The following is a 19,065-nucleotide window of genomic DNA, read 5'->3' on the forward strand; positions in this document are numbered from 1 at the left end:
GCGAGGGTTTACAGGGTATTTTACTTTACGTGCTGCATTGGGGGTGTTAAGAGGGGTGAGTGGGTGTAAGAGGGGTGTTTAGCAGTGCGGTGTGGAGAGGGGTGGTATAGAAACGACTTCGAACAGTCCTTCTGCCTCTCTCACCCTGCTAATAGAGCCCCTTTACAAATGAGCTCATTCCCAGAAATCTGGAACACAGCCACCGCCATCATTATCTGCGCCACATGCCCACAGTCTGCCACTTCGGTGGCCCTAGCATTCAGTGAGTTGAAGCAACAAAGCAACAATCAAAGCCACTCCGCACAGAGAGAATGCACCATCTAAAACAAGCACACACAACAGGCCTTCATGGCCCACGCTGATGATGCCACCATACCCTCGGCGTGTTTCCTTTACAATCAACACCCAAACTACAAATTTAATCTACAGTCTACGATTCCTAACCAATTGGTTAGAGTTCTCCCCTCAGTCACCGAGGTCTGGGTCTGCTCCCATGCCTGTCTCAGCAACCAGCCCTCACCCATCCCGCACACGCGTCCCACTCATTGCAACCCCATCTACCTGTAATTCTAGATTTGAAGCTTTCGTGACTCCAAGGATTCATACTCTTAGTTCTCTCGGTAAAGTCACGTAGGTAGAAAATGAAATTAAAATTAATAACATTTTATTGTTTTATTTTTTTAAATTTTAATTTCATTTTTTACCTACGTGACTTTACCGAAAGAACTAAGAGTACCCATCTACCTGATTATGCCTAAACACTTTTCTTGGTATGTTCTGTTTCTAACTTCAAATTGCTTATCCTATCATAGCATAACAGTCCAAGCATCCAACACCTATGTTCAAATGCCAGGAGCTGTTTTTCGAATTGAAGTACACTTGTTATTCGAAGGCTAATTTGGCAATTATCAAATCAAAATTGTACCTTCTGTCATAAAGCTCCAACAACACAGTGAGTGAGGTTTCATTCGGCCTTTTTCAGTTGAAAATATAAACCAAGTGTTGGTATCTTCAACCTGCAAGAGTCAGCAACTGTGTATGTGCCAGTGTGTGTGCTGGTGCAGCGGTGCCATCGTGGTTAGTGCACTGCACTACGATCACAGCGGTCTGAGTTAAATTTCTGGCCATGGCTAACATCAGTGACGAAGATATGAACTGACCCACGGTTTCCCTTAGGTCAGCCGTAACTCAGTACCTGGTGCAATGTGTTAACATGAGCACCAGAAAGACAAAGGCAGCCAGGCATGGTTCTGGCAATGACATTCAAGTATTTTTTTGTCTTTGTACCAGGATATGCATTGCAATGTGTGTGTATATGTATGTATGCAAAAGCAAGTTCTTGCTTCATAGGTGATTGTTAACAGCACTTGCCCCAACAATAACGTATGTAGGCTATACAGTATAAGATATTTTTTTCATCTTTGGTACTGTGTGTGTGCTATTAGAAATACAGTATAACACTGCACAAATTAACATCAGCACTGTCACAGTTGTAAACAACACACTTAATAGCTGCAAGGCACTTGAGGCCAAGCAACGTTAAGCAATTACACCGTCACCCACTCTACCCAGTGCCACTCGCGTTTAAATCGGTGCGAACGTCATTAGAATTACTGCCGCGTGTGTTGGCATACGTGCTCAGAGTGGCGAATCTTTTGTTCCCTACTCAACCCACGGTTACAAACCGCCGCAACGAGAGACCGTAGAGTCATCAGCAGCAGCAGCTATTGATACCTTAAACCTGAGTCGGCCTCCCCGTGGGTCAACTCAGCCTAAAAAAAATGCACCCGATGCAGTTCCATTAAATTCATGGACATTGGTGGGCGCGTGTTTTGCTGCACACACCAGTTAGCCGACTATAATAGGTGCTTGCTAACACTGCCTACCCCACGAGTCTATTTGGAAGAAAACATGTGTTGGTACAATTATCTTTGAGAGGGTGTATCTCTGTGTGCGCCTCCGCCTAATCGCGATTTAAAAGTCGGAGTCATGTGCATTGTAGAAAACTGGAGTAGAATAACAGTAGTTTGTTAACAGTCGAAAGTTTAAAAAAATTCCGTGTTCAAAAATCAGAGAGGCAATGTTAAATCTCCATAGCTCCCTGCCCCACTAGAGTGAACGATGACAAATCCACGTTTCTAGTTGTTCAAGTGTACCATAAGCAGGGTGAGATAACTATATTTAGGGCATTATCAAATACTTCCTGATACAGTGACCCTAACCAATAATGCTGTATCATGCCTGACCAGATGCTGTCTTTCTCAAGCAACGGCGCACGCTGAATACAATACAAGCCATGCCGAGTGGTAGTTTTGCTTATTTCAACAGAAAACTGAATGTAGCCGTGGTTGAAGTTAGCCTGGGGTGTCTGTGTATCCTGCACATGTGTTAGACTCTTTTAAACAATGCAACCTTTTAACATGCTAAGCACCTTACATTGACCTTCTTGTCTGCCTAATAATTTGCCTAGCACACACAGATGCCAAGGTTGGCCTCGCAGGCCTGTTTGGGTTCGTGTAGTCAGACAGCATCTATGGAGACAAGGAAACGTTGAAGGCCGCCATCACACAGCTTGAGTCACTGTAATCCCATCTAGGACCCATTCTTGACCACAGCAAATACTCATTTGAGGCAGTCATCCTAGAGGAGGCCCAAGTCAGTTGCAGATGCTAATAATTACGACTGTTGCGCTTCAAGAATCGAGCTTCAATCAACCACTGTTATGTTGTCTACCGGCCGAGTCGCCCTTAAGAAATAGCCTCTAAGCTCAATGAGCTTTACTCGGGGAAATAAGGTTCTGAATAAAAACAACTTTCGATTGTAGAACTGTAAACTTACATTACCACGACACCCACCACTCAGCACATACACGTGGCAAAGATCTCCCATTTGTCCTTATAGACCTGCTGGAATACATCATATTAGCAAGGATCTATTTAATCCTGAACAATACACAATGAAGTAGAGTACACAGCATCACGCAGGTCCAGCCAACCCTTATTTTATTTGTAGCGATGTTTGATGATTCTGTGTACTCACATAGGCTGAGTCAGACCGAAGCAGACCCAAGTCAACTTTACAAACCACATTTTGTTGTTGATAATTACACGTGTAATATTGTATGGCCAGGAAATTTGACTTGAGTTGCTGGTGTCAAGAGTATGGCGATGTGAACGTGTATCCCGTTGTTACAAAAAACACACTCATTGGCTGGCGGTGCTTGGGTGCTAGACTGAGAAAGTCACGTGGAAATATTTTACAAGTTTAGCTGCTGAAGGAACATTGCACCTTAATTAGGAAACGGATACCGTGTGACCGAATGCCAAAAACTTAAAATACAAAAGTTTGACAATGATATGTCCATCTTTATACAACCTTTACAGAACATACCACTGCAGAACCTGCCACATGTCTGCACAAGGGACATCTTAAGCAGTATGGAAAATGTGTTCGGACAATACGTTAACATGTTGTCAATTAGTTGGCAATGAAGACATTCTACAAATGCACACTTGAAAAAAGTGCAGAATGTGGATTCGTTATGAGTAGTTCAGCAGTGCTTCGTTCATTTGTGCGCATGCTTTATCAGTCTTCTTTGTTGTACGGCTAATGTTAATGTTGAGAAACAGCTATCATTTTACACTGACGTAGTTGAGCCAGGATAACTTCGTTAGGAGTACCTCCGATTAGCACGGTTGGCTACGTACGGTAGAAAGAATTTCAACATATATACAGGAGTAGCAGAGTGGTGCATCGATGCTGTGATGCTTCCTCCTTCATGGGGCGCCACGGTGGCGAGATGTTAACTACCTCACCTGGTATACAGGATGTTGTGGGTTCGATCCCGACCCTGACACCTGCTGTATATTTGGAGTTCGCATGTTCTCCCCGTGGTCACGTGGATTTTTCTCCAAGCCCTCCGGTTTTTACCTCCACTCGACCACGGGGAGAACATCCAAACCCTAAGCATACAGACGTCAGGGTCGGGATCGAACCCAAGGTCAGGATCGAACCCACGACCTCCTGTATACCAGGCATGGTGGTGAACATCTTGCCACCGTGGCGCCCTGGGACATCTGTGAAAAAAGAGCTTCACAGCTCATCGGATTTCTCCAGAATAACTCAAGATATAACTCAAGATATAACTCAAGATTCTGATTCTATGAACACTCATGACTCCCCCCACGGGCACACATGGCCAGGGGGAGGGGAGGGGGCCAGGTTTGGGGGTGGGTCCACGTCCCGTTTCGCAGACACGGCCCAAAACGACGGGGGCAAACGCAAACACCGCGTCCCGCTGCCCACAGAGAGAGAGCCCCTCACGTGCCCGCTCTCGCCAATCCATTTCCGCCTCGCTCACAAACAGAAGGCGTTTTTTTGCTTTACAAAACAACTGTCCAACACGAGAGCACACATCGCACTCTGAATACACACAACTGTCGTAAAATAAGCGAGACATCTTGCTCTCAGATTCCAAGCTCCCCCTTTGCCTGTACTTTGCCCTCGGGTGCTGTTTTATTGTCTCTGGTGAGTCGTGAATTGTCCTCTGCTCGACTCGGCGAGTGTGGTGGGTTGCACGGCATTGCGAGTGCGTTCGCGCACGTACGTACGTATGTATATGGAGGAGGCTCATGAAGGATGCTACTGGGCAGGTGGAGGCAGTCGCCCTCCAGCAACAACGGAGGGTAGAGCGACGCTCACAACAACGAGCGGAGCGCCGGGTGCTAAAATGCAGCACGTTGGCACAATCTTATTCATGGCACCTGGGTCTGTTTCATGATCTCTTGTCAGCGAGCCTTCGACACTTGACGTGGTCTCAAAGTGCACCTGGCCTGGCACAGGCGTCGTGGTGATGCCACCGTCACTTAGTGGCGAATGACGGGTATTGATATTTGGTACGTATACTGAACAGCTTTAACCCGTGCTAATCGCGCGTGCAATGTCTGAATTCTCCTTGGCGATGCACAAATGACTCCACCCTCACACTACGTAAGCAAATACAGTTGCTGCAGTTCACATAATGGCTCCATTTTCCGAACTTTCTTAAGTGTGCGTTTGTACAAAAATGTTCTCATACACCAACGGAAACTGCTGAAGTACTAAAGCGTTCTCTTTCAGACGTTCTGACAGACTAGCCAAATGCAGGCTAGCCTAATGCAATAGGAGAAAATTGTACGTTCCGTATGGAGGTGACAAAGACACACAATTGCCAAGCTCCTGTATTGTAAGATTTGCAATGATGGAACATTGCCCAAAACGTTGCCTATTACATATATAATTTGTTTAAGGCCAGAGTGTTGACGACTGTGTTGTGGTTCCCGTGTTGCAAGGGTTAGCATGTGGATGTGGTAGTGTATTAATTATTTTGTATTAATCTGCCAGTCATCTCAGTCAACCCATGGCACGTAACCTCCTGTCAGCGAGCCTTTGACACTTCAGGTGCCCTCCAAGTGCACCTGGCCTGGCACAGGCGCCGTGGTGACGTTCACAGTCACTTCGTGGAGAATGCCGGGTATTGGTATGAATTAATACACGACGATGATTGCTATGTTACAATCTTAAATGAGTAATGTTTGGGGGGGTTCATTTTTCAAAATTTGGCAAAAAATTTACTCGACTGGCAGACAATAGTTGCGTGTTTATGTGTGTGTCTGTGGGTAATGGGAAGCGGTGGTGAAGCGGTTAGCGCGCCGAGTTCGATTCCCGTTCACGGCCAACACCAGTGACGATTATCTGAACCGGTCCTGGGCCTCAAATGAGTACCTAGTGCGGTGTGTAAACATCGCCACTGGGGACAGAAAGCCGGTCGGGCGTGGTGCTGGCCACCCACCCCCTCGTGCACCGTTCCTGCCTTCATAGGTACTATACCCTAACAGCACTTACCCCAACAGCCTGTTAAGGATACACGGGGGATCTTTGTCCTTGTATTAATTAAAGTGCTGTGACATTTCAACAGCTAAACATGTAAAATTTCAACGCGACTTCCCCACTCTACCTCCTTTCCGGCCAGCAACCACAATCCAATATACAGAGCAAACTCAAGTTTTTCTCCGCACAAAATAATACGTTAGGATCATCAGAATATAACACTGAGGTTTTACGAGTTCTGTTTACACACAGCTTAAGCTAAATGTCAAAGTGTCCTCCACGTTATACGAATTACTGGATGCTTATCTCCTTGCTGGTACTAAACCAGGTGTGTGTAAACTCCACGTTTCTATGGTAGAAAGCATAGTTCACGGAACACAATTCGAGCACCTTTGACTTCCCTAAACAAAAGCGATTGCAATCCCACATGCACATGGTGCAATAAATTAATTAACACAACTACTTCTGACGTACAACCATCTTAGAGCAGCTTCAGCGTTTACAACACCGGGCCCACTACAACATGTTCTATGTTGTACAACTCCCACCAGTCTTCTTGGTTCTTTCGGTAAAGTCACGTAGAAGGGAAATAATAAAAATAAAACATAATTAAATAAAATTCTCACGACGTTTCGGCCACAACGCAAGCAGCCGTCCTCAGGTGAAGAACAGGGCTGTCGGAAAGACAATAAGATGAATCCCTGCAGTCACGAAAGCTTTAAATCGAAACTCCCACCAGTGTTTGATCTCCAGCACTAAGCGCTGCAGGCTCAGCAAGCTGGTACTGTTTTATCGACCCCCGGACAGACCAAGATGAGGATCGTGGTTATGAGTCGATGCTAAACCACAACTTTTCAATTAATGGTCTCAACAATTGTCGCGTGCAACTGTTCTGAGTTTTGTATGATCAGGCACTTGAAGGGTTGCATTCATAGATCGGCATACAATGATGGGGCCTAAAGCCAATACGGTGGTTATTGGTGATAATGCGACTTGAATACTACAGTAGACCTTTTTTTAAGGACGTAAGAGGAAAACCCCAAGTCAGGGTGGTGGTGAAATTATGAAGATCATGGTCTAGCAACGGAAAGGAAGCGACAGCGAAACACGGTGGCCAATTTGACCTATTGATCTTGCATCTCGACTGGAAGACTTTGTTTTATCATGTTGCAAGTACTGCATTGAATTGGGAACCTGAGAATGGCAGCGGCTGCGTGCCGGGACACGTCCGCTCTCTGCTCGAACGCCTTCGCTCAGAGCAAAGAATTAAGACGTTACAGTGCCGAAGAAGAAACATGCAATCGCATTACACTAACGAGGAAAGAGAGACCCGTTTGCACCGTGCATGTCGTTATTATTCGTGCTCAAGTATCTTTAAGAGCGCGTAGAGGAGAGAGAAAGAGTTGTATGTGTGTGTGCACATCGTGACGACGCCTTACCCCGCATTGTAATGCGCGGCCCGGCAACTTGCAGTTTGCAAAAATCAATAACCAATAACTTCAGCGCTGTTCAACTCTCTCAGCTGCACAGCGTGTTGGCATTAACATCTGTGTCACGTATAACAAGTCTTTAAAAGTTAAATCTTCCAAAAATATATATATTTTTAAAGTGTATAAAGTGGCCGAAGGGTCGAAAATGTGTGGGTGGCGGGGCCTTGTTTGGCTACCGAGCGCCTCGCACCTTCGCCCGCTGGAAATCCAGGCGAGAACGGTCAAGCGGAGCAGACCCGAACCGGAGATAAAACATCGACACTCACCTGAAGTCCGTGGGGTGCGGGTCCCGGGCATCGGGGAATTCATCAACGATTACAATGCAAACTACAGCACTGTAACACGAGACGCCTCAAAGCCCAGAGAGACACGTGTTTCTGTTCGCGAGCACCTATTCAAGCCGGCGTGGGGCACGTTGGCAGGCGGGTGGTGTGGACAGGAACCACGCCCGCCCGCCTTTGTCTCCCCAGTTGCTGCTGTTTACACACAAGCCGAGTTAACTTCGCGGAGAATGCCGCAGACAGGATTATAAGTCACTCAGCGCTCACCATATGCAATATTGGGTCTGTGCAAACAGCACACATGCAGAGTAACACACTAAGCCAAAGCTGCCGAGCAGAACCTATGAAGTCCGACACGGCACACGAGGGGGGTCGGTGACCAACATCACGCCCGACCGCCTTCGTCTCCCTAGTGCTGACGATTGCACGCCACAGCAGGAACTAGTTTATGGCTGAGTCGACCCTGGGAGAAGCTCATGACCGGTTCGAATAGTCGTTGTCACTGTTATTGGTCCGTGACCGGTAATCAAATTCGGTTCGTGGCGCAGTGCGCGATCCGCTGCTCCCCCATATGCACAGTAAACACGTATGCACATACACCCATACACATGCACCCATACACATGCATAATGCACACACGTGCACTGCGTACACACAGCCCGTACACGATTGTGGCGAGCGCTGTTTGCGCCGACCTAATAAACCAGCCACAAACAAAGCCGACAATCGCCACTCACCCCGAGCACGATGGTGAGGTTACCACGGCGCTTGTGCCAGGATATGTGCACTTTTGAGGCGGCCACGTGAAGTGTAGAAGGCTGTCGCTGCTTGCAGGAGGTCACGGGACTGACCCATGTGTTACTTGACTGACGGAGACGACTGGAATATGCAACAACCTGGAAACTCCACACTACCCCCAACTTGCGGTAGCGTTAGCCGCCCGGCGCTGCGCTCGTTGTTGTGAGCGTAGCGCCTCCGCCCCCCGCCGCTGTTGCTGGAGGCCGACTTCCTCCAAGCTGCCCAGTAACAGCAGCAGCAGCGTCCTTCACGAACTTCCTCCACATAAGCCGATTTTAAACCAGTCACCGGCAAATCCACTCAGCTCTACACCCCCCTGTAGCGCGCATCAGTCCACCTCGTCTCTAGCCCGTGCCGCGCTCGTTTAGCCCCTTCGATCCAACCAAACAGAAGCTGCCTGGCCATGAGGTGGCTATGCCATGCGGTGGCTATGCCATGCGGTGCTTCGTGACCCAGCTTGGCCATGCGGTGGCTATGCGATGCGGTGGCTATGCCATGCGGTGCTACTTGACCCAGCCTGGGCATGAGGTGGCTATGCCATGCGGTGCTACTTGACCTAGCCAGCAAACGCAGCCTCCCTCGCCTGCCAGAAGAGCTCACGGATGGGAACCGCGTCCTTGGCTGTGTGACAGGGAAGTCCTTTGCTCCCCCCAAAACTATTTACCATTTTGATCGTGTACTGTATAGGTAGTTCGAGAAGCATATCGTGGCTTGCAGCAGTCTAATTTCCATTCTATCTGGTACACATGTAACGGTGGGGGGGATCGACGCACGTGTGAAGTTGATGGACGGCTCCCTACTGGTCAACCATGTTACGTGTATGCTGATGACCCGGCAATCGCTGCTCTCTGACAAGTTGGATACGTTGCTAGCTGAAGTTGGCTGGATCTTTGCCACATAAGATGTTGTGGGAGGGGACCTGACTGCCAGCCCTACCAAAACAACCGCCCCGGGTACACTGTGTTATTGAACACCTTACCCCCAGATTTTCATACACGTACAACACTTTTATAAATCCACTGCTGGATGAGAGCCTCGGCCACGCTTATGCATCTTATCTCGTAAGCTAAGCAGAGTCTTGAGCCTCTGGAATAATTGCTCGGGTGGATGTAAATTGCAGCATGAGCAGCAGCGGATGAGTTAAGCAAGGTCCATTGTGTGGTTTTATGTGTAGTACAGTACTTCTATGCTCCCCGCTCTCACGAAATCTCAATAACTATAGTGGGAGACGTATGGTCACAACCTACACACACATATCTAGCACTTGCACACACACATTAATGATGCGCAGGAGTAAACACAAGTTTGTTTTGAATCAAACACAAATGTGTGGCGCCCTCACCTCGTCACCTTCACTGCGGAGCTCCACGCGGCCGCGATGAGGCGGTCGAGGAGTTGGGATGAGGGCGAGATGGATGGAGGAGGTGGTGGGGATCAGTAAAGTCGTGAGTTACCTTGTCGATGAGAGAGAGAAGTGGCAGTGATTGTAAAGGCACGAGGTGGTGAAGAGATTGAGCAGAAGAGAGGAGGTTAAAGAGGCTGACGGCGGGAATCGGAGCGAAGTTTATGAAGTTTGTGTTTGTTGTTTATGTTGGTGGAAGTGGCGCTGAGAAACCAGGGAGATTTTAGCAACCCTGCAGGAGCTGCAGGTGGGGACGACTGAGGACAAGGGGCTGGTGAAAGAACGATGATGATGATGTAGACGAGGTGACAGAGAGAGAAGTTGTGGGTGAGTGGAGGGAGAAAGATGCAGCGGAGCAACTGGGAGAGCTCAGCAAGGGGAAGCAGAAGGCTATGACCTGGAGAGAGAAGATTACAAGATGAGGTGGTGTGGTGATGATGATGAAGCAGAGGAGGTGGATGAGGAGGTAGGGAGGTCCGGGTGATGGACCCAGGATGTTGCTGTTGCGGCCCGTGCAGTCCAATCGGCTTCTTTAAGTCCCTCCAGGAGCGAGTGGCAAAGGCAGAATCAGCAACTGGACAACTGCAGCAGGCGTCGTGACGAGGACAAAGGTTCTGATGATGATGTTGATGTTGTTGCTGCTGCTGCTACTGATGGTTGGTGGTGGTGAAGCCGATTTTGCAAACGCACGAGTGCTGCGTGACGTCACTCAAGCCGGGGCACCGCGGCCCGGCCCGGCGCGGCCACTACGCGATGAACAAATAGTTCCGCCGTCAGCAAACTTACACTTGCAAATACTCAATGCAACAGCAGCAGCAGCGACAACAAAACACACACGCAGACAAGTGCACACATGCTACCGTAATGACGAATGTAATGGCATTCGTCATTACGGCAGCGCTGTAATTGTGTGTGCGGAGCCTGGGTGCCTCCGCTGCGAGCAGCTGTACGGGGAGGTGAGTGCGGTGTATCCCTCCGCGGGCGAAGTTATTAAGTGAAATTAACATTTCATTACTAAATAGATAAAGCAAATTTAATTAGAACAAATATACGTGTGAACAAGGGTAAAAGGGGCTGCACATGACACATCGATAACGTCGCGATAAAATATTAATTGGAAAGTTTTAAAATTAACAAATTTACATCTGTTATCTCCCCCTTAAAGACACGGCGACATCATCCCATGCAGTGACTGCGCACATTTTATTTGATTTCTAACAGACAACAGCGACGAACGCGAACGAACAAGCGCGCTCGGTCAACTCTCCTAACAAATCCAACGCTGTCATTTGACTCGCTCGCTTGTTTGTGTGATTTTCTAATAAAATGCAAAACAAACAGCGAGGTAACCGCGCATTAAAACGCACTGCACCCACTGCATTGCTTTACACCGCACATCCATTGGGGCCACTTGGGGCCACTGCAAATCCATTGGGGCCACTTGGGGCCACTGCACATCCATCGGGGCCACTTGGGGCCACTGCACATCCATTGGGGCCACTTGGGGCCACTGCACATCCATTGGGGCCACTTGGGGCCACTGCACATCCATTGGGGCCACTTGGGGCCACTGCACATCCATTGGGGCCACTTGGGGCCACTGCACATCCATTGGGGCCACTTGGGGCCACTGCACATCCATTGGGGCCACTTGGGGCCACTGCACATCCATTGGGGCCACTTGGGGCCACTGCACATCCATCGGGGCCACTTGGGGCCACTGCACATCCATTGGGGCCACTTGGGGCCACTGCACATCCATTGGGGCCACTTGGGGCCACTGCACATCCATTGGGGCCACTTGGGGCCACTGCACATCCATCGGGGCCACTTGGGGCCACTGCACATCCATCGGGGCCACTTGGGGCCACTGGACATCCATTGGGGCCACTTGGGGCCACTGCACATCCATTGGGGCCACTGCACATCCATCGGGGCCACTTGGGGCCACTGCACATCCATCGGGGCCACTGCACATCCATCGGGGCCACTGCACATCCATCGGGGCCACTTGGGGCCACTGCACATCCATCGGGGCCACTTGGGGCCACTGCACCTCCATCGGGGCCACTTGGGGCCACTGCACATCCATTGGGGCCACTGGACATCCATTGGGGCCACTTGGGGCCACTGCACATCCATCGGGGCCACTTGGGGCCACTGCACATCCATCGGGGCCACTTGGGGCCACTGCACATCCATCGGGGCCACTGCACATCCGTTGGGGCCACTGCACATCCATTGGGGCCACTTGGGGCCACTGCACATCCATTGGGGTTACTACACTGCACCTGAATTGGGGCTACATCGCACATCTTAGAGCTACACTGCATCTGTACTGGAGCTTATCAGTTTTTCAGTTTTCAGTTTCATTAATTTGGTATGGCCCTGTGAGCCATTCGGCTCTTGAATCGGGTGCAAACGCAACAAAAAAAACGTGAACAAGACAACTTCTTAAAGTGACTATGGGCAAACAGAAAAATCCAGGAAAAAACTGCAAAAATCTTTCAGAAAAAAAACACCGTACACCAATGCACTGTGCAAAAATCCCAGTGGGATACAAGTCAAACAACAACAACCACCACAAGATAACTTAAATTAAAGCCATCATTCTAACTCTGTACTACAACAAACAACACCTGTATGAGAACTACACGACATCTGTAATGAAGCTACTCTGCAGCTCTATGAAGTACATTCTTCCAAACCTTGGGATAAACTGAAAATGCATTTAAAGTCCAGTGTACTTTACTTTAGTGTACACTAGAACGGCACATTCACTGACGAGTCACATTAGATCACTTGGAATAGAAATTCCTGCATAGTTGTCAATGCTTTTGGTTCGTAATTTCATCGTTCTTTGACAAGATTCCATCAATTTTACTTATCAAGATGATATCTCACCATGGATGTTAAATTTCGCGCTTGTATATATCGTTCTGTTTAAAATACAATATTTTACTGGTAGGAACCTCCTGGTTACACCAGCCCACAGGGATTATTGTGTCCGTCGTGCAGGGAGGGGCTGGGTGGGGAGGGATGGGCTGGGTGGGGTGGGGAGGGGAGGGTGGGGAGGGGCTGGGTGGGGAGGGTGGGGCTAGGTGGGGAGGGGAGGGTGGGGAGGGGCTGGGTGGGGTGGGTGGGGCTGGGTGGGGAGGGGAGGGTGGGGAGGGGCTGGGTGGGTAGCGAGGGGCTGGGTGAGGAGGGTGGGAGGGGCTGGGTGGGGCTGGGTGGGGAGGGGCTGGGTGGGGAGGAGCTAGGTGGGGAGGGGCTGGTCACCCCGTGGTGCCCTTATAAAACTCAACGTTTAACCTACTCACGCCGGCTTGTGCCTGCCCTCACAGTCGGGCATATTTGCGGAATACACCACGCCGCCGTTGACCCTGGCAATTGACCGAGCAATCCACTGAGCTATAGAGGTTTTTTTTCAGAAGTGACCTGGCTACATATGATAGCTCAACGAAATGACTTAGGGGCCGTCCATAAATGACTTCACGCGATTTTTGACGATTTTTGACCCCCCCCCCCCCCTCATCGTCACACGGCGTCACAAAAGTCAGACCCCCCTCAAATATGACGTCACAAAGCTCTGCTCCCCCCCCCCCCCCCCCAAAATGCTTCAAATCGCTTTAAACTATTGTCATTGTAGTGCATATTTAATGCGCTGCTGCACTCTGATGTTGTAGGAGAAAACATTTATTAAAAGGTCTATTTAATTCATTAGAACGTCTTGTCTATATGTATTTAAAGTTGCGCATTTTGATGTGACGTCACATTTCTCAAACCCCCCCCTCGTCACACATCGTCACAAATGTCTGACACCCCCCCCCCCCCTAGGTGCGTGACGTCATTTATGGACGGCCCCTCATCACGTGGAAATTTATGGCAGCGAAATACTCGAATAAACCCACGTTTATTGGCTTCATTGTGCGTGCGCCTGATACTGCACCGCAAGTCCACTGGGATTTTGGATCTCACTGCACTTGAAATGGAACGGCATCGCTGCTGCTGCTGCATCGCATGTCTCTACGGGAGACCCTTGGATATCGCGTGGGTCATCGTTCCTGGAAAGTGCCGCGAAAGCCAAAACCGCGATATTCAAAACCTAAACAATGGTGTTCGGGTACATGGTCACCAAAAATAGACACATCACAATTGAAACAAGCAATGAACTGCGTGCCAAATAAACTAAGAAATGTACATAAACACGTAAAGCCCCTGTACAAACAAAAACATTCCAAGACATAGAAATGTAATACGGAACCAATACTTAATCGATGATGATCCAATGTGTGTGTGTGTTTGTCCGCTAATGGAAAGCCGTAGTGTAGTGGTTACCATACCCGGTCACCCGAGGTGCGGTGGGTAAACATCGCCACTGGGGAGACAAAGGCGGCCGGGCGTGGTGCTGGCCACCCACCCTCTCGTGTGTCGTCCCGGCCTTCATAGGTGCTCGCTAACAGCACTTGTCCCAACAATCTGGGGGGGGATCTTTGTCCGCGAGATGCTAGGGGGCCGTCCATAAATGACGTCACGCGATTTTGGACGATTTTGGACCCCCCCCCTTTCGCCACACGGCGTCACAAAAAGTCAGACCCCCTCAAATATGACGTCACAAAGCTCTGCCCCCCCCCCCAAAATATAAAACATGCTCCAAATCGCTTATTTATTGTGGCGCTGCACTCTGATGTTGTAGGGGAAAACATTTATTAAAAAGTATATTTAATTAAGTAGAACGTGTTGTCTATATTTATTTAAAGTTGCGCATTTTGATGTGACGTCACATTTCTCAACCCCCCCCCCCTAAGTGCGTGACGTCATTTATGGACGGCCCCTTAGCACGGCAAAGGTGCCAATGCCTGTCCCGCTCCACACCACCGCATCAGCCCCATGATACCAACACTTTCGGGGGCGCTATACCCGCGAATGGCCAAAACCAACGCCCGCGATCGCTAAATTCGCACAGAAAGAGTTTGCCCACCGATAGGTCGAAACCGCGAAAGATAAACCCGCGATATTCAAGGGTCTCCTGTTTTACAACATACGTTGAGCCTGCATGCAAACTAATGAGATGATGCTTAGACTGTAACTCGCACGCGTGCTTGTAACTGCTGCACCGCTCTGCTCCACTTTGCTTTGTGTCACTGCAATGCAGAGGTGGGACAAAGTCATTGTTATGCAAGTCCAAGTCGAGTCGCAAGTCATCAAATTCATGACTCGAGTCTGACTCGAGTCCAAGTCACATGACTCGAGTCCACATCTCATAGGTGGGACAAAGTCATTGTTATGCAAGTCCAAGTCGAGTCGCAAGTCATCAAATTCATGACTCGAGTCTGACTCGAGTCCAAGTCACATGACTCGAGTCCACACCTCTGCTGCAATGGCAGTGCATTGCACAGGCAGATAAATACATTGCACGTGCATTGCAATGCAGGTTTTGGCCGTGCCATGGCACTGCACTGGGGCTGTAACTGTCCTGTCCACGGTGCACCGCACTCGGTACACTGCACCAAATATCCTGAAATGTACCCGGTCCACTCCCTCGGTGCACCCCACCCGGTGCATTGCAACTTACGCACGACACTGCACCCAGTGCATTGCAACTTACGCACGGCACTGCACCCAGTGCATTGCAACTTACGCACGACACTGCACCCAGTGCATTGCAACTTACGCACTGCACTTTACCCGGTGCATTGCAACTTACGCACGACACTGCACCCAGTGCATTGCAACTTACTCACTGCACCACCACCCAGTGCATTGCAACTTACGCACGACACTGCACCCAGTGCATTGCAACTTACGCACTGCACCCCACCCAGTGCATTGCAACTTACGCACGACACTGCACCCGGTGCATTGCGACTTACGCACGACACTGCACCCAGTGCATTGCAACGCACGACACTGCACCCAGTGCATTGCAACTTACGCACGACACTGCACCCGGTGCATTGCGACTTACGCACGACACTGCACCCGGTGCATTGCGACCTACGCACGACACTGCACCCGGTGCATTGCGACTTACGCACGACACTGCACCCGGTGCATTGCGACCTACGCACGACACTGCACCCGGTGCATTGCGACTTACGCACGACACTGCACCCGGTGCATTGCGACCTACGCACTGCACCCCACCTGGTGCATTGCGACCTACGCACTGCACCCCACCCGGTGCATTGTGACTTACGCACGACACTGCACCCGGTGCATTGCGACTTACGCACTGCACCCCACCCAGTGCATTGCGACCTACGCACGACACTGCACCCGATGTGGTCGCAACTCGCAACCACTCATCCGCCACACTCGTACAAAACCCGCCACCTTCCGGCGTATCATTAGGGACACATTTTGTCGACCGGCATGATCTTAAATCATACTTTACCCTGGACTCTTTCGAGCAACGTATCGGCCACAGTCCCGTTATTTTGCACTCATATTGACCATGAAATATATTAATCGTTTGGAATTTGAACCTTATGGCGGGACCCATGGGGTCCCATAAGCCCCTGGCTCTCGCATAAACATTATATTAGAATGTCAAAAAATACTTTGCTCTTTTTCACGAATGGGTTTGAAGGATGGTGGCAAGTGTTGTCTTGGTAAACTATGCCTTTAAAAATGAAAACTACTTACCTGCAGTACCTCTATTTAAATACGCTGGAGAAAAAAGAATTTACACCCCTCTGTCAATCATCCTGTTTCTTAGTGTGGATTTGTAAACAGTACATAAAATAGTACGCATTTTCAATGCGTTGTTCATATTGTAACAAGCCTTTATACCAATGTTACTCTACAGAGTAGTGGGTGGGGACTATGGCTTAATTGCAAAAAAAACTATCTGCACAGATGCATACGGACAAGAGAAGTCTTATCAAACAGGATGAATTAACGGTGCAACGCATCTCATCTGTTCAATATCTGCAGGTAATAGGATTTGGCATCGATTGATCCTGCCTGCAGACATTGGTAGATAAGAGAGTAGTTTCACTGTATTTTGCATACCGTGATGACAAATAAAGGACTTAAGGCAGTTTTAGCAGCTTTGGATAAGACTCATTATCCTTATTCTTAGGTTTTTTCGGTAAAGTCACGTAGGTAAAAAATTATTTTATCTTACTTTTAGTAATTTAAATTTTTTACCTACGTGACTTTACCGAAAAAACCTAAGAATATGAATCCTTGCAGTCACGAAAGCTTCAAATCTAGAACTCATGATCCTGCCAATACCCGAGCATAGATTGATTTCGCTTGTTCAGCTCTTCTCGCTGGACACGTGACATTACAGAACGATCCGCGCCACGTGGGTCGCGGCGTTGATGTGCGCCGTGGGACGGAGTCTCCAAAAATAAATTAATTACGATTTTGACTTGCGTTTCTTCGGGGCCCCGGTGTCCCGTCATGAGGTTCAATTCAAGCATTCGCAAAATAGCAAAAAACTATTATGTGTTGCGTAATAAAATGGGGAATGAACGCTTTTCAGGCGGATTGCTCGCGTGTAAATATCGAATCGCGGTTTGGATTTTTTGGCAGCCGTCGGCTTCCGTAGCTCGCGTGTCGGACTTCTGTATCGGAACGCGGGCCTCAGTGACGTAATGTCTCCTCGCTCGTAGTGACGTCATCTCTCCTTGCTCGCTGTGACGTCATCTTTCTCTGATCGCGGTGATGTCACTCTCTCCCATCCCCGCAGTGCAAACTCAATGCGGGTGACGTTCGCCTTTGCAAAGCTGGTCCAAAGATTGAATTTAAAATGCAATTAAACTACTTGCTTAAATTAAACGTGCATTTGTCCACGGCGTCTATTACAGCATAGAATACTCGTGCACCTTTTTGTCGGTCCTCTGCTGGACGACGGCCTTCCAACACACCTATTTTGGGTCACGAGTTGGGGAGGGTGGTGGTGGGGTTGGGGTTGTTGTGTAACCACAGTTCACAACGCCGGTCAACAATGCGCGTTGTTGAAGGCGGGGAGAATAAAAGTGCATTACAATGCAGTTTGCTGCACTGTTTACGAGCTCTGCAACATTAACCCCCCTGCATCATTTCCTCGTGACACACTTTGATGATTTGCTGTGGCTTTTCCTGATGAGCGCCAATGTTACGCAACCCGTCTTAGTCACTCTTGTAGGTCGTACTGCTGATGAAACCCATCCACGCGTATTGATTTTTAAGACTTTCTCCGGGTGGTTGACGGTGGTGGGAGTGGACGATGCCAAATGGGGAGCCGAGTTCGATTCCCGCTCACGACCAATAACTAGTGACGATTATACTGAACAGGTCCTGGGCCTCCCCTAGGTCGGCTCAGCCTCAAATCAGTACCTGGTTCGGTGTGTCAGCATCGCCACTGGGGAGACAAAGGCGGCCCGGCGTGGTGCTGGCCACCCCATCCCACTCGTGTGCCGTGCCAGCCTTCATAGGTGCTACTCGCTAACAGCACTTGCCCCAACATTCTGTTAAAGCCAAGACGGGGGATCTTTGTCTTTGAACAATGCCAAGAGGTCATCAAAGCCATTACCGTTGATGTCCAACACACGTGGCCATCGCTTCCTTCCTTCTGCCACCTTTCACAGCTGTTGTATAGTGGGAACACACGTCCAAGGTTTTTTTTGTATCATAACGACCACCAGCTGGCTTGAGGTTTGGCTTTCCTTTGTTATTATACGGTCGAAACGTCCTTCGAGGACTGCTCGTTCTGTCTCAGAGCCATCTCATCTGGCTTAACGTCTTCGAGGAAAACTAAAACGTAACATTGTTAGAACAAGGCCAAATTAAGGGAAATTAAACGGAGCATTCAATTCCGCGATTTCCACCCCCCCCCCTACGCTAATGCATCGCAGGGCTGTGGGAGATCACGACGGCTTGTGGAGAGGCAGCAGTGGAGTGATCATGGCTGATGATTTTCATTATTCACAGGTAAACTGATCCCACAGGCTCACTACACCTGAGGCCCTGGTGCCATTACAGGTGGCTTTAAACCTCCAGGGTGGTCCAGATGTCTTGTGATTCCCCATTTAATTCTCTAAAACGTAATATATTATTTTAAAGCAAGGTTTATTTAAAACATAGATTAATATGCAAAAGGCAAAAAAGATAGGGGTCAATTAATTGGGGGATCACAAGATATCTGGGCCACCATGTAGAATCTCAATTTGTCCTGACACGGCTATCACTGGAAAAATAAATACTGTAAGGACAATTGGCCTCCTTAACGTAT

General features: G+C 49.0%; 1 protein-coding gene across 4 annotated transcripts in view; it reads right to left on the reverse strand.

Moving 5' to 3' along the window:
- The window catches only part of LOC144728954 (uncharacterized), an 80,861-nt gene extending 70,301 nt beyond the window's left edge, over positions 1 to 10,560 (reverse strand). For 3 of the 4 annotated variants that reach the window (XM_078608740.1, XM_078608741.1, XM_078608737.1), the window contains exon 1: positions 9,780 to 10,560. The gene's annotated coding sequence lies outside the window, so the exon portion shown is untranslated. Of the gene's footprint in view, positions 1 to 8,376; positions 9,739 to 9,779 lie in introns of those variants that run through there. The other variant, XM_078608738.1, reaches the window with a different exon arrangement.
- Between the last annotated feature and the right edge of the window lie 8,505 nt (positions 10,561 to 19,065).

This window comes from Lampetra planeri, chromosome 30, assembly GCF_965212315.1.
Source record: "Lampetra planeri chromosome 30, kcLamPlan1.2.h2, whole genome shotgun sequence".
NCBI lineage: Eukaryota > Metazoa > Chordata > Hyperoartia > Petromyzontiformes > Petromyzontidae > Lampetra > Lampetra planeri.